Raw genomic sequence first — 13,047 nt, 5'->3', positions numbered from 1 at the left:
ACATGCTGTTCAGGTCACCATTCCATCACTTTTGTGAAATATCCCATTTGAATACTTGTTTAACTTCTCAGATTACTACTTATAGGTGCTGATCTATTGGCACTTGTGCAGTTATTTTTACTTTGCCGTATTTTCACCTCAGTGGGACATTTCCTTGCATGGCTGCAGATCTCATTGTTCTGAGCAGTATTGCCACATGAATATGTAGACTTGATGAAATGAAGAACCTTGTGTGTTAGACTTACATGGCCACTGTGACTAGTATAACCTTCCCTGTAGGTGTTACTAGTTTTACTTGTCAGATAAATAAAGTACTCATACACATCCACACAAATACATGCAATCTTGCTAAAGGTACGTGTGAAAAATGTATGCATGGATTCTTCTTGACGAGTAAAATCTGTAAGGACAGTGAACGTACTTAGTGCCTCCTTCTGTTACTACATAGGTGCATAAGGCAGGATTATCGACTGCTGTATTTTCCTCTCGGTTCAAAGCTCACTTCAGAGCTCTCAGTGATGCTGAGAAGTTGGAAGGGGAGAACTGGAGGGCATTTGTACTTGACTACAACGTTTCAAAAACAACTTAAAAGTAGGAGAGCTTTCCTAAAGTTGATGCAAGCATTATTGGTCATGCAATCCATCTTGGAAAGAGGAATTTAAGTTTTTCAGTTGTCTGATCCAAAGGAAAAGAGCTACCGCTTCCAACCACAGCAACTTACCTGGATGCCATGTTAGACTTCACAGAAGTTACTGAGTAGCTCAGTAGTAGTTCTCATGTAGCTCTCATCCTTGCTTTCCTTCAGAGGAAAGCTTCCTTAACTATGAAGTTGGAAGTGGAGGAAGTGGTATGCCCAAGTAATGGTGAAAAGGAGCAGACCTGCCTTCCCTTTCCTGCTTTGTTTGTATGTTTCTCGTCTGTATGAATTGATTCCAGAAAGGAAGTTCCTGAAAGCACATGGGTGCCCGGCTTGTCAGCCTCTGTTTAGGCACCTGAACTGAGGCCAAACACCCTCCTTGGCAGCCAACAGCTGGCACTGCAAGAACACTTTTGTTCAGCTGGGGTTAAAGCTGAACTTGGCTACAGATGGACCAGGTGAGAAAACATACTGCTAGAATCTCAGCCTTCACTCAGGATCTTTATATTGTAGTTCCTTGTGAACTTAAAACTTACAGAAATTTGTGTGGATTTTTCAAAAAGATGAAAAAAGGCACATTCTTGACACAAAGGCTGGCACACTGCATCCCCATCCTCACCCTCCTGAATTTTAAGTCCATGCTTCAAATTTGCCTTTCACAAAAAAAAAACAGGATTTTTTTTTTTACCCAGGCAAATGCACATTTTTCTCTCAGTCTATTCGGACAACCCAATCGACAATTTTTATTGAAATTTGTTCCTTCTCTTCTTTTGCCTCTCCTCCCCAGAGTTTAGGCCTGAAAACAAAATCTGAGGACAAACTACTGACACTTGGCAAAGCTATAAACAACTAAACATTTTAGGTGGAAAGTGTTTAGTAAGCTCAGCAATAGGTGCTGCTAGTGCCATCTACTACAGGAAAGAAGCAATGCACTACAGAAAGAAATTGAATAAGGCCAATCTTGTTTTCTGCTACTGCCATGGAAATCAGTGGAATACACAAGGCTGAAAAGCCCTTCGTGGACCCTTTCTTCTGCTGAATCCTGGATTTGCTCTGATTTTGCCAAAGTGAGAGAGATCAAACAAAAAAACTATTCTTGAGTCCGATTCTCTTGCGCTAATAAAAGAGGAGAGGAGTAGATGCAAACCAGAATATCACATTGGTGCACAAGTATGAGTCTCAAAAGGAAATAGATGAACACTTTCCTTTCTAAAGCTGACCTACTCAATTTGATTGGATGACTAGAGAGGGGAAACTTTCATGTGCTCATTCGGTAGCCTTCCTAGTTGGCTCTAAAAGACAGCTGGATAAAAGAAAAAGCTCAAATGGGGTTCTGTTTCATTTGAATTTCCCTGAAAGGCATTCCTCTTCTACCCATTCTAAAATCTGTAGTTATTTATTGTACTTCTAGCTGCTTCTGAAAGTTAGATTTGAGCTTCAATGTCTGATGCTGATAAAAACTAGAAGTGTTCTTGTAAATTAGAAATCCCAAAATCTGGCAGCTTGCTGCACAAATAATTATATTCTGCCTATAGGCAAAATTGTCTTCCTATCTAGCTAAATGCTGGGGATACATCTGTTCCCTGATGCTTGCTTAAATACGGGCAATGACACAAAAGCAAAGTCCCAAATGAAGCAACTGAAAAGTACTGTGTAGCCTACTTCCTGGGAGTTGGAAGAAATGAGAGTCATTCTGAAGCCCAGACTCAGCTGGGTAGTTGAAGGGTGCTACAGGAGTCTTTTGAAGCTCTGTAGTGTTGAGCATTGTAAGGAAGGACGTGCACCTTGATCTGCCGTTAGGTGTTGGATAAATGAATGCAGCTTGTGGGCTGAATCTTCCTTTAGTGTCCCTACAGCATGGAACTCCCAGCTGTGTTATCCCTCATCGTGTCTGGAGATAGTCATGCAATGTAATTGTCCATCTTTAATGCAGGCTTCATTATATATTTGGGCCAAGTTGTTGGCCCCAAACCCTTGATTTCAGTGGTAAGAGTTGAATACACTGATTAAAATTTTAGACTACCAGGTTTTAGCTTTCCTGTCAAGTGTCCATCCTGCTCACCGTGAGAGAGCACTGTGGGATGTAGACTTTTTTTTTTCCTAGGGGAGAAAGAAAGAATGAGTTTTCTTGTTTTGAAGTCCTGATTTAAAATATTTTGGAAACTATGTATTGTGTTGCTTGATTAGTGGCAGGGCTTGTTTTCTCAGACTATAGTAAACCATTAATTTAATTAAGAGCTTGTGATCTTTTTGATTTTGACTGTCAGAATTAGTTGCAAATCAACTAAGTGGGAAGGGAGCGGGGAAAAATTAGGGTTTTTTTTTGGATTGGGCTGAATGTGGTTATTGAGAGAGGTTTTTAGCCATATGTCTTATAGGCTGAAGCATCCTTCCTGTGATATCCTTTGGAGTGCCTCTGATTTTGCCTTAACAAAAAATCAAAAAATCAGTCAAGTGTTAAACCCTGAAATCAAAGTTAAATTAATTACCTAGCTTGAATGATAACATTGCCAGAAATTTTTGGGTTTTAGGGGTAAATTGAACTGCAGAAAAATTCATATTTCCACATGGAGTAAACAACAGTGTAGATGCTCAAAGGATGATTTTTGTGTGAGAATATTTGCAGATCTGTCTTGCTAAATATTTCAGCTTTGCTGAAGTGACTCTCCTGCGCTTATATAAAATCTTCCTTCTGGTAATCAAAGTTTGGATCTCTTATGAAGCTAGGCCTACGAAAAATGCGTATCATATGGCTTTACATTCATTATAAATGATTTACATTGCTTATTTATACATATATAAAAGTTCTGCAGACTTTGGTTTAATTTTAAAATGCTTCTCTTGATTCTAAAATGGCTTAAGGCCTTCATTAATAACTGTTTTTCAGTTATGATGGATGTAAGGAAAAAGTTCTGTAGCTGGAATTACCAAGAGCTGATCTATGAGACATTTTGATGTAAAAAATTTGAAAAGGTTTTCACTGATGATACAAAGAATTATAGTAGTAATTAACAAGTATACACAGTGCAAAGTTTAGTTAATACACTTAAATCCCTGCTTAGGTACAGCTCAGTCCTGTAAATGCTTGTCTATCTATCTATCTATCTATCTGTATGTGTGTATAAAACTTTTGTATACACACATATATATATATATATATATGTGTGTGTATGTGTGTGTATATGGTTATTTAAGGATTCCTGTGGCTCCACTTAAGTGGTTAAATTCAAGCATGTACATAGTCCTTACAGGGCTTGGGAAAACAGACTCATAGGTGTAGCCTTTCTTCTTATTCTGCTGCTTCGGAGTTGATTTCTGACACAAGACCACGAGAGGGCAGTGTTCAGCAGCGTTACGGCAGATACATTTTACCGCAGGTAGCTTCCAATACCACTTGAACAATCAGAGAGAAACAGGAAGGTGCGTCCCCAGCATTGCTCACAGAGAGCATTGAAAAAATCTTGAGTCTACACAAATGATGATATTTAGTGTAATTTTAGGTGAGTTTTGTCTTCTGATATTGGTGCCTTCAGTTATCCTTGGTTCCTGTTTTCAGAACTACAAGTGCTGTATCTTTACGGAAAAGAGGAAGAGAACAAGCTGAGATTATAAAATAATCGTGAGACTGAAGGTGCTGTGCCTATAATGGAAAAAAACCAAATGTAGTGAAAATAAAAAACTGTGAAAGTTAGTAGTAATGAATTGTCACAACAAATTCAATGCCTATTTCAAGGCTTGAACTAGCATGTAGAATTAGGCAACTGAGATGCGTCTGCAGTATGTTTAGCTTTATTCTTGGGCAATGGCATTTTTGACACAGTTAGATTGTATCATCCTGTTAAAAACATGAATTCAAAGGTTGTTCTAGTAAATGGAACAACTGAACTATTTAAATATGATTAGAATTTCTCATTTAGACCCAAGGCTTTTGGCATGATATGTTTTTGATGGCAGTGTTTCATTAATTAGAAATTAGATCAACCGTGCTTGTGACATAGCACATTGACTGTGCAATGCGGTGGTGGTAAAAAGGATGCACCTGATATACAGTAAAAATTCGGCATGCCTTTTTGATTGAACTATTTTAATTCTGAATATTAATGGATTGAAATCTGCCTGTGAGTTAGGACCTGAATATTTAACCCTCATCCCTTACTGAAGCTGACTTTCTCGATAATAATTAGTCAATGAGCTCATGAAACTAAAAAAATCAAAGATTTAAGCCAAAATGGCAAGTGGTCCTCTGAGCATTCTGCACCCAGCACACTGCATTTTTCTCTGCTCTCTTATGGTTTTCCCTGTGGCAGAAGATTCCCGATTTTGTTTTTGATGCATTAGGCTTGAAGTTTACCTTCAGTGATAGCAAGTGTGGAAACGGCACTGTAGCTTTCTACTAACGTGACTAACTTAGCCTTTCTGACAACTTCTGTCCATGGACTGATTAGGGACTCAAGATGCGGCTGCTGTGTGCAGCAGGCAATTTAGCCTGAGCACTGTTCCCCTGTGTGCGAATGCCACAACAGTCAGGAAGACTGTGGTAAGTGTCCAGTGTAGGGGAAGCTGCTAATGGTCCTGGCTGTTTATACGTGCTCTGCAGAGAGTTAAGCAGTGTTTATACTCTGTGACTCCTTCTAGTGCACAATGATTTGGATATTAGTATAGGAAACCATGACTTGTATAGGCAGCACACCAAGGTCCCCCTCTCTGGGGCGGCTGCAGGGAGTTCTGGGTGCAGGACTCCAGCCTGCCTTGTTCTCAGGCTGTGGTTATGCTGCTGAGAGGTTTAAGCTACCCTTGGAAATTAGCTCTGCTCAGCCCTTAGTGCAGCAGCATAAAGATCCTATATGTCACAACCTGCAGATGGAGAAACTTTTCTTCCTTCACTCCCTGCTGGGATGTGCTGTTGTGCCCTACAGAGCTTGTCTACCTTCCCTTCCACTTCGGAGTCCCACCAAATGCCTGTGTATATGCTTGTGAATACATATACTCAGACACCTTCTCGCTGCCCCTCACAAACTGGTATCCGCTCTCTCTATTTTGTCTTGTGTGTAGAAATGAAGAAGGATGGGTGTTTGGGTGGAGGGGCTGTGAGCATGTCTCGTATGCATGCATGCAAATGCATGTTAGTGCCTAGCTAGGAAGAACGGAGGTGTCTGCAAGTAGAGTAAAATGGTGGAGATGAGGAATGCGTTGTGTTTGAGAAATGAGTGAACAGGAAGACTAAAAATGAGTAAAAAGCCACAGGAAGTGTAAGCGGTGAGCGGAATTGAACAAGTAGGTGGGAAAAAATTAGTTGTGTGTTTGTGCAATAAATTTACTTAATGCTAATTTACGTATGACATATTTAATGGTACACAGTTAAAGGAAAGGAAAAGGGTGGTGGAAGCAGACTTTTTCTTAGTTATATACAAGCTCCATGAGGAGACCTGTGCTCAGTCAGTAGCAGGATAGCAGCTGTGAGAGAGTGACCCTCAAGGATAGGTATCTTAAACTCATGTGAAGAAACATAAATCACTTTCATAAGTGTATTTTTCCTCTGTAGAAAATATGACATAAGCCATACAAACGTTCTGTGGCAAACAGAATGAAATATGTGTTAAATGAGAGGCTGACTGTATATTATCTGGATTTTCTGAATGAAATCCTCAGCTTCACTGAAATGAGCGGCAAAACTTAATGCTGAGTTGAAAAGGCCAAGATGTGACTCTTCAGAGAAGTCTTTGGCGTTCTTGTAACAGAATGATATTGCTCCAGAATTCTGGATTCATTTTTTTCTTTTTTTCCAAATTAGTAAGATAGAACTGAAGACATTAATGTTACAGATCTTAGACATCACGAGTAGAGAAGGCATTCAGATTGCCTTTTTTAGCCATGAGAGGACTGCTTGAGGTTTGAGGTCAGCATTAAACTGTGAACTGATCTTGTCGGCTATTTTTGCAAAAACATGTTTCCAAAATGGCCTAGTTTAATCAGAACAAGATTCTTTGCCAGAATTAGTTGAAACTGTGAAAGAATGAATGACCATATGCAGAAAAGGAAAATCAGTTTTCCTTTGATTTTTGGATCAAAAAGGTAATAGTAGGTTTGTAGCTGATAATTTGACTTTCCTAACTTCTTTGAAGGTTTTCATATTAATAATTCTTGGTCACTGTATACTTTCTTGTTGTTCTAAAATGTGATTTTAAATCACTTTAATCTGTTTATGAATAATTGATCAGTAGCTTTTATATGGTGTCAGTCCAGCAGAACTACCCAGGTACCCGAGCTTTTTGCATGAAAGATTAGCAGTTCTGCAAACAGAAGATGATTAATCTAAAAAAAATTTGTAAATTATGTAAGACACCCACTTCTTATTCCTTTTCCTCAGTAACTATCCAAGAGTGACATTAAATAAATGACATTTTTTTTATCTTTCAAGGAGAAGTAAGTTAATACAATAAGACCTAATGAATATCAGATAAAAATAGCAGTGAAGGAAGGGTACTGAACTAATTATTGAGTACAATACATCTAGTTTGAGCTGCATACTCTCTATAGAAATCATTCTTCTAATCACTATTGGCAGTACAAGTAGAAGGATGGAACATATTCCAGAAAAAAAAACAAGTTTTTTTGAGTCACTCTTACTCAAAGAGGGTAAAGAAATTAGCATTTGTTTTGAAGTGGTAGTGTTGCTTTTCTCCTGGTTGATGTAAGTGGAAGGGAGACATTGAATAAGACGAAAGAACAGAATAGTAACTGGAGTAAAACAAGGCAGACCCCATGTTTGGCAGTCTGAGAAATCCAAAAGTACCTTCAAAATGTAAATATTTACAGCTCTTTTAATAGTGGTCTGATGTCTCCTGAGAAGATCTTCATTTGTATATTCACTTATTGATGACAGTGAAAAGGAATTACGTAACACAGTTTTCAAAACACTGTCAAATAGTTTTTGAAATGACTTTTACTCAGTCAGATACATGGATTAATTCAATGACTTCAGCTGTTCTGCCCTTAGGGACTTTTGTCCTCTCCGGACCTGTCAGAGAGATGGAAGATGAGGAGTTATTTCACTAAGGACACAGGAAGCATTTCTGCGCTAACTTTCAGATAAATCTGGCCCAATAGATTAGATATTAGTAGGCAGTCAAGTGCTAACTTAGTGCTACTGTAGCATTAATATTTTAGTTACAAAATTCAGCACTTGATGATTAGTGATTCAGTACTTGGGGACCATTGACTGTGAAGAAAGGTGAAGATTTCTTTTTTAGGCTAGTTGCCTATGGAAATAATGCTTATGCACTCAGCTGGTCTATGTGTATGTGTCTCTGTCCTCCACTAATACATTTTAACTCTGATGGATAGTTTGTCAGAAGGGCAGAGGTCCAAAAAACTGTTCTATCCCTCTAATTTTCATTAAAAGAGTAATAGAGCAGAGGATGTGCCATGGATGTAAACATTTGCAAGTTGTCCCTTTTAACTTTTGATCCTGCAAGATGATTTCTACAGTTTGTGAATTCACATATTGCTGCCAAAGTACTCTGTAGGAGGAGCTCATAATTACATGAGACAAAAAGAAAATCGTAGTATAATTTGGTTACAAAGTCAGTCAGCCACGAGAAATAAAGCATAGTAGCTAGGCTTCATTTGTTTCTGGAACTCACACTTAACTTAATTATCCTTGATGCTGTTGATAATGGAGTAAGTTGAGTAAAAGTATTATTTATGCGTATGTTTTCCTAGTTTACTTTTTTGTTTTTCTTGAAGAGTTATTTTACCAAAAGGAGGCATTTAGGAAGCGTAAGACTTACAATGCTATTTGTGCTATTTTTGCTCTGCCTGACTTTATTGATGTGAGTAGTATTTTTTAAAATTCATGGTGCTACTGTATGGGGCAGAGGAAGGAAATACTGTGTGTGGATGGCTAAAGTCAGAGCTTCAGTCTCCAAGTGTTCCCTGAACCCTTGGCGATACAGGGCAGTTTTAAAACATAGAAAAAGAAGAACATTGTTCTAGCTCAGCAGACTGAAAGCGCACTTCCTAAGGGACTGTTGCATAATGTAATACTATAAAATCTGAACAGTAAAGGTCTGGCAAGATGGTCTCTACAAATCAAAATATTAAGAAAAACTTAATACTTAGCTAGATTTCTGGGTTTTTTTTTTCTATTTTTTTCTGAAACTTCAGAATGCCCGTGAAGCATACAAGTACAATCTGGGATTTTTCCATATGTGGCTACACTGGACAATAAAAAAATAGATAAAAATGAGATACTGTGAAACTTTTAAAAGCTGCTAGAGCTGTCAGTGTTGTGGCTCGTGCATTTCTATGCTTAATGACTCTATGGCATATGTATTTAAAAAGACAAAGAAAATAAGAGAAGAAAATACAGGATCATGCTTTGATTTTGCATTTCTGTTGAAAAGTTGATTGTTGTCTGTTATGAAGAACGTGATCTTAGAGACTTATTTCAAGGCTACAGATAAAAATTCATGTTCTGTAGTGAGCAGGAAAGGGTATAACAAATGATATTTGGGCAATTTTAATTTCTTATCTGCATGTCTATTCTTACCTGCTGTTCAGACTGTGATACTAACAAATTTGTATTCATACACAACTTGGAGAGGTTGTTTTTTGTGAGAAAATGTAGGAAAAGAAAAATGCTTATTTGTTATTTACATATTTTAAACATTTCAATTATCACTTGGGAAATAAAACAAAAAAACCCCTTTTTAAATAGATGGTTCGTTTCTCATACTAATCAGCTTTGAAATGGAAGCTGTGTAAATACACTCGATACGTCTGTTCGTCTACTGGGAAGTCAAATTCTGTTAAAATTTACTCAAGAATTGTGCTGATTAATGTCTAAAATGCTGGGGGTCAGATTCTTACATGGCATAAATCAGTTTGGAAGCTATGAATGGTGTGATCAAACAGCATCTCATAGCTAACGACCAGAGAGAGGCATCATCATCACTTACTTCACTTATTGTTAATGCTTCATATATTCCCAAAAGTTATTCTGTCCAAATTACAGTTGCTACGACAATATTACAATATTGGCAGTGCATCACCTTAATTTAAGGTTTATTTTCTAGTGGTGTGTGAGTGAGCTCTTGTCCTGTTCTTTCAATTGTGTTCCACAAACTGACTCAACTCGTCATTTGATTTACTCAAATGTTCTTCATGAAGAAAAGATGCTTGTTTAGTTCGGTGAACTGTGCTAGTGATAATGAAAACGGTTTCTGCTTCAGAGCTACTCTTTTCTGAACCTCTAGTGCCACATTAGATTCTCTGTGCTTCCACTTTTTTTTCAGCCATATCTTGCAAACAGGAGACTCCTATTTGAATGTTTCAATAAGCACAAAAGTAATTTTATTATCAGAAGTAAGTGCTGTTTGCTACTTAGCTGCCGTTTATCTGGTAAATGACCAGAAAACAAATAAGGCTGCGTAATGATGGGATGGTACTTAGTTAGAGGTAATATTCTTCTGCTATCCACTATACGAAGGAGAATAGAATTGCCGTGCACCTGGTCCAGGTCCCGGCCAAGCAAAAAACTCTGCCATACTCAAAACGAGTGTATTCAGCATAAATCAGCGATAATACAGTCCACAGTTCTATAACATTACAATAGACCAATTTATATAGCTTGAAATTATATAACACTGTCCAGCGCTAGAGCTGAATTTTGCTTCTCCCCTAGAATTATCTACAGGATATGAAAATGTAAGTTGCATATGCAGAATGCATATGTAATTCCTAATTGCAGTGTTGTGTGACATCAAGTGGTGATAGGGACTCTAAGCTCTGTGCCAAAGCTTATTTGCTTTGCCATTCAGGTTGGGAAGGTATTGCTGTAGCAACTGGGTGCAGCTGAAGGAAATGATTTTGAAGAGACGTAGACTAGAGGAAGAAGAGCAAAGAAGTTAATAGAAAGAAGAAGGGTCGGCAGCTCACCAGAAAAGAGCAATATAGGTCAAGGAAAGTGCATATGGGTTTTTAACATGTGAGGAAAATTTTGTTTCTGTCTGATCTGTAAATCTCAAAGCAGTAGGTTCTGATGGTCATCCACTATTTCCTTAGTCAAATTTGTTATGAGTTAAATTAGTTGGACTAACTTAGAATGAAGAGTTCCCCAAGTATTATATTCATTTTACTTTCTTGCAAGTAATGTTTCTCTGATGCAAGGGAGGATAATTTCTCTCACTGTATTGCTGTAGTATCGCTTTGAAAATGAAGAAAAAGGACAAACGTAACAGACAAGTTTACACAATTGTTAAAAAATAAGTGTCAACAACCATTTGAAGAATAGGCAAAACTTGTTTCATTTTAGGATTTCTCCCTAGACATCTTTAATAGTAAGAACCTGCTGGCTGATGAATTTGACTGCTCCTGTTCTTGGTGTCTCCTAACTGTTGAATAGTTTAATGTTTGATGGCAGACACGCTCAGCCCCTACTGAAATGCAGGACCACTGAAAGTGTCATGGAATAAGCATCCCAGTTCACTGTTCCCATCTGAGAATCACTGTCTTTGTTACTGCTTTGGATCATTAACATGCGCTGCTAATGGTTTAAGTTATTTCTGTCTTTTAAGAGTAAATATTTTAAATAAAAATTTAGATTCAAAGGGTGAATTATGTCTGTATTAAGTGATACTCCTATTTTCTCCCATTTTCAGTGCATTAAAACTGCAGTAGTAGACAGAATAGACATAGTTATGCATAGTTTTTGTTGTGCATGAGGGAAAAATATTAACTTGACAGGCAACACATTTGCCTTTCTGTTTATAAATGCAAGGTAAAATTACATTTTTTTGTGTGAGAAATCATTTTATGTTCCCATTTTTAGCTGATGTTTTTCTTCATAATTGTTGTTTCACTTGCTACTCATACATTTCTGTTTTCTGGAAGCTGAAATATGGTTGTCAGCAAAATAATATCTTCAGATAAAATTAGACTGGGAGGAAGGTGATCAGGAAAAAATAATTTCTCACTTCCCATGAAGAAAAGCAAAAAAGTTTTGGGAGATGAGGATTCAGGTGATGAGGATGTCAACTCAAGCAGCCTTTCCTGTGTTGTTTATTACTTTAAGCCTCTAAATAGTTTGCATTTCCATTGCTGTAGTCTGTGCTATTGCTATGAAACACAGAGAGATTACTTTGGGGACTACAGAGAGATGAAAGTGATTGCGTTCCAAGAAGATATGGACCCTCACATGAAAAATACATTGTGGTGTCAGCATTACTAACAGTTTTGATAGTGCAGGAATAAAACTATGGAAGATTATGGAGAGAGAAACTATGTTACTAAATATGCATGCATAGAGACCCTGAAAGTCATAGGCAGCAGAACAGAAACCTTCCTAAGGACTTCTGCACCCTGTGGAAGTAAATTATAAGTGGTCCTGCACTGTTCTCAGACTACTAACCCTTGAGAAGAAAATTTATCTGTTTTAACAACTTTAACCTAACATTGCTGTCTATGAATTTTGGAAGATTTAAATGGCAAAGCAGGGTGATCATTACTAGTTATTACAAAGGCAGTAAAGGCTGTACTATTAATTGTGGCTGCGCATGCTCAGAGATGCCAATATAAAGATTGTTTTTAAGATGTACGTGAAGATGTGTTTGAAAATGCTCTGTCTCAGTCTGTAAAATGTAAAGTTGCTCTAGAGATAGCTTGCCTGACCATTTTTCCTGAGAGACAGGGTTTATAAAGACAAGCAGAGGCTTCTATACCTCTTTTTCCTGTCTTCAGAGAAGAGAGAAAATTCGATTGGGTTTCCTCTCACCTTAGCTATCCTGAGCTGACTGAAGTAACTGCACTGTTTTCAAGCAGAGAGACAGCCCTCTGAATATATTTCAGGTATTTTTCTTACTTCAGTCGTAATCATCTATTATCGAAGACAGTTTTGAAGGATAGAAGGTGGGTGCCCTTCTTTGCTTTACTTAGGGGTAATGTTTAATAAATGCTTTTATGATTCACATGAAATTATCACTCTCACCTAGCTAGTCTCTAACTGTATATAGATCATTGATTTCCTGTGTTGTGTGGTAGCATGGGAGTCCTATGCTGGGCCTGGCTTTGATGGCTGGTATAGGTTATCCAGCAGGGTGGAGGTGTTTGGGGATTGGCACCCAGGCTTTTTTGGTTTTCGACCTGCCTTGCTTGTGGGTTTGACGTATGGTATGAAGGTGTCCAGGGAGGTTCAGGGTTTTGGGGATTGCTGTCGGGGGTGTCGTGGCAAGCCACGGACCTGCCTCTCTTGTTGGGGTGAGGGCTGAGCTGAATTACAACCTCTGTGTTTGCTTATTGTGTTAGAGAAGTCAGTGACAGCATCTGGGTACGGGGTTCAGGGTGTGAGAGTACCTGTGGTCCGAGTACAGTGGAGGCTGTTAGCGGCTGGCAGCAGTAACACTCCATAGAGG

Source organism: Struthio camelus, chromosome 2, assembly GCF_040807025.1.
Source record: "Struthio camelus isolate bStrCam1 chromosome 2, bStrCam1.hap1, whole genome shotgun sequence".
NCBI lineage: Eukaryota > Metazoa > Chordata > Aves > Struthioniformes > Struthionidae > Struthio > Struthio camelus.
The sequence above is the reverse complement of the archived record's forward strand: the minus strand, read 5'-3'. Positions refer to the sequence as shown.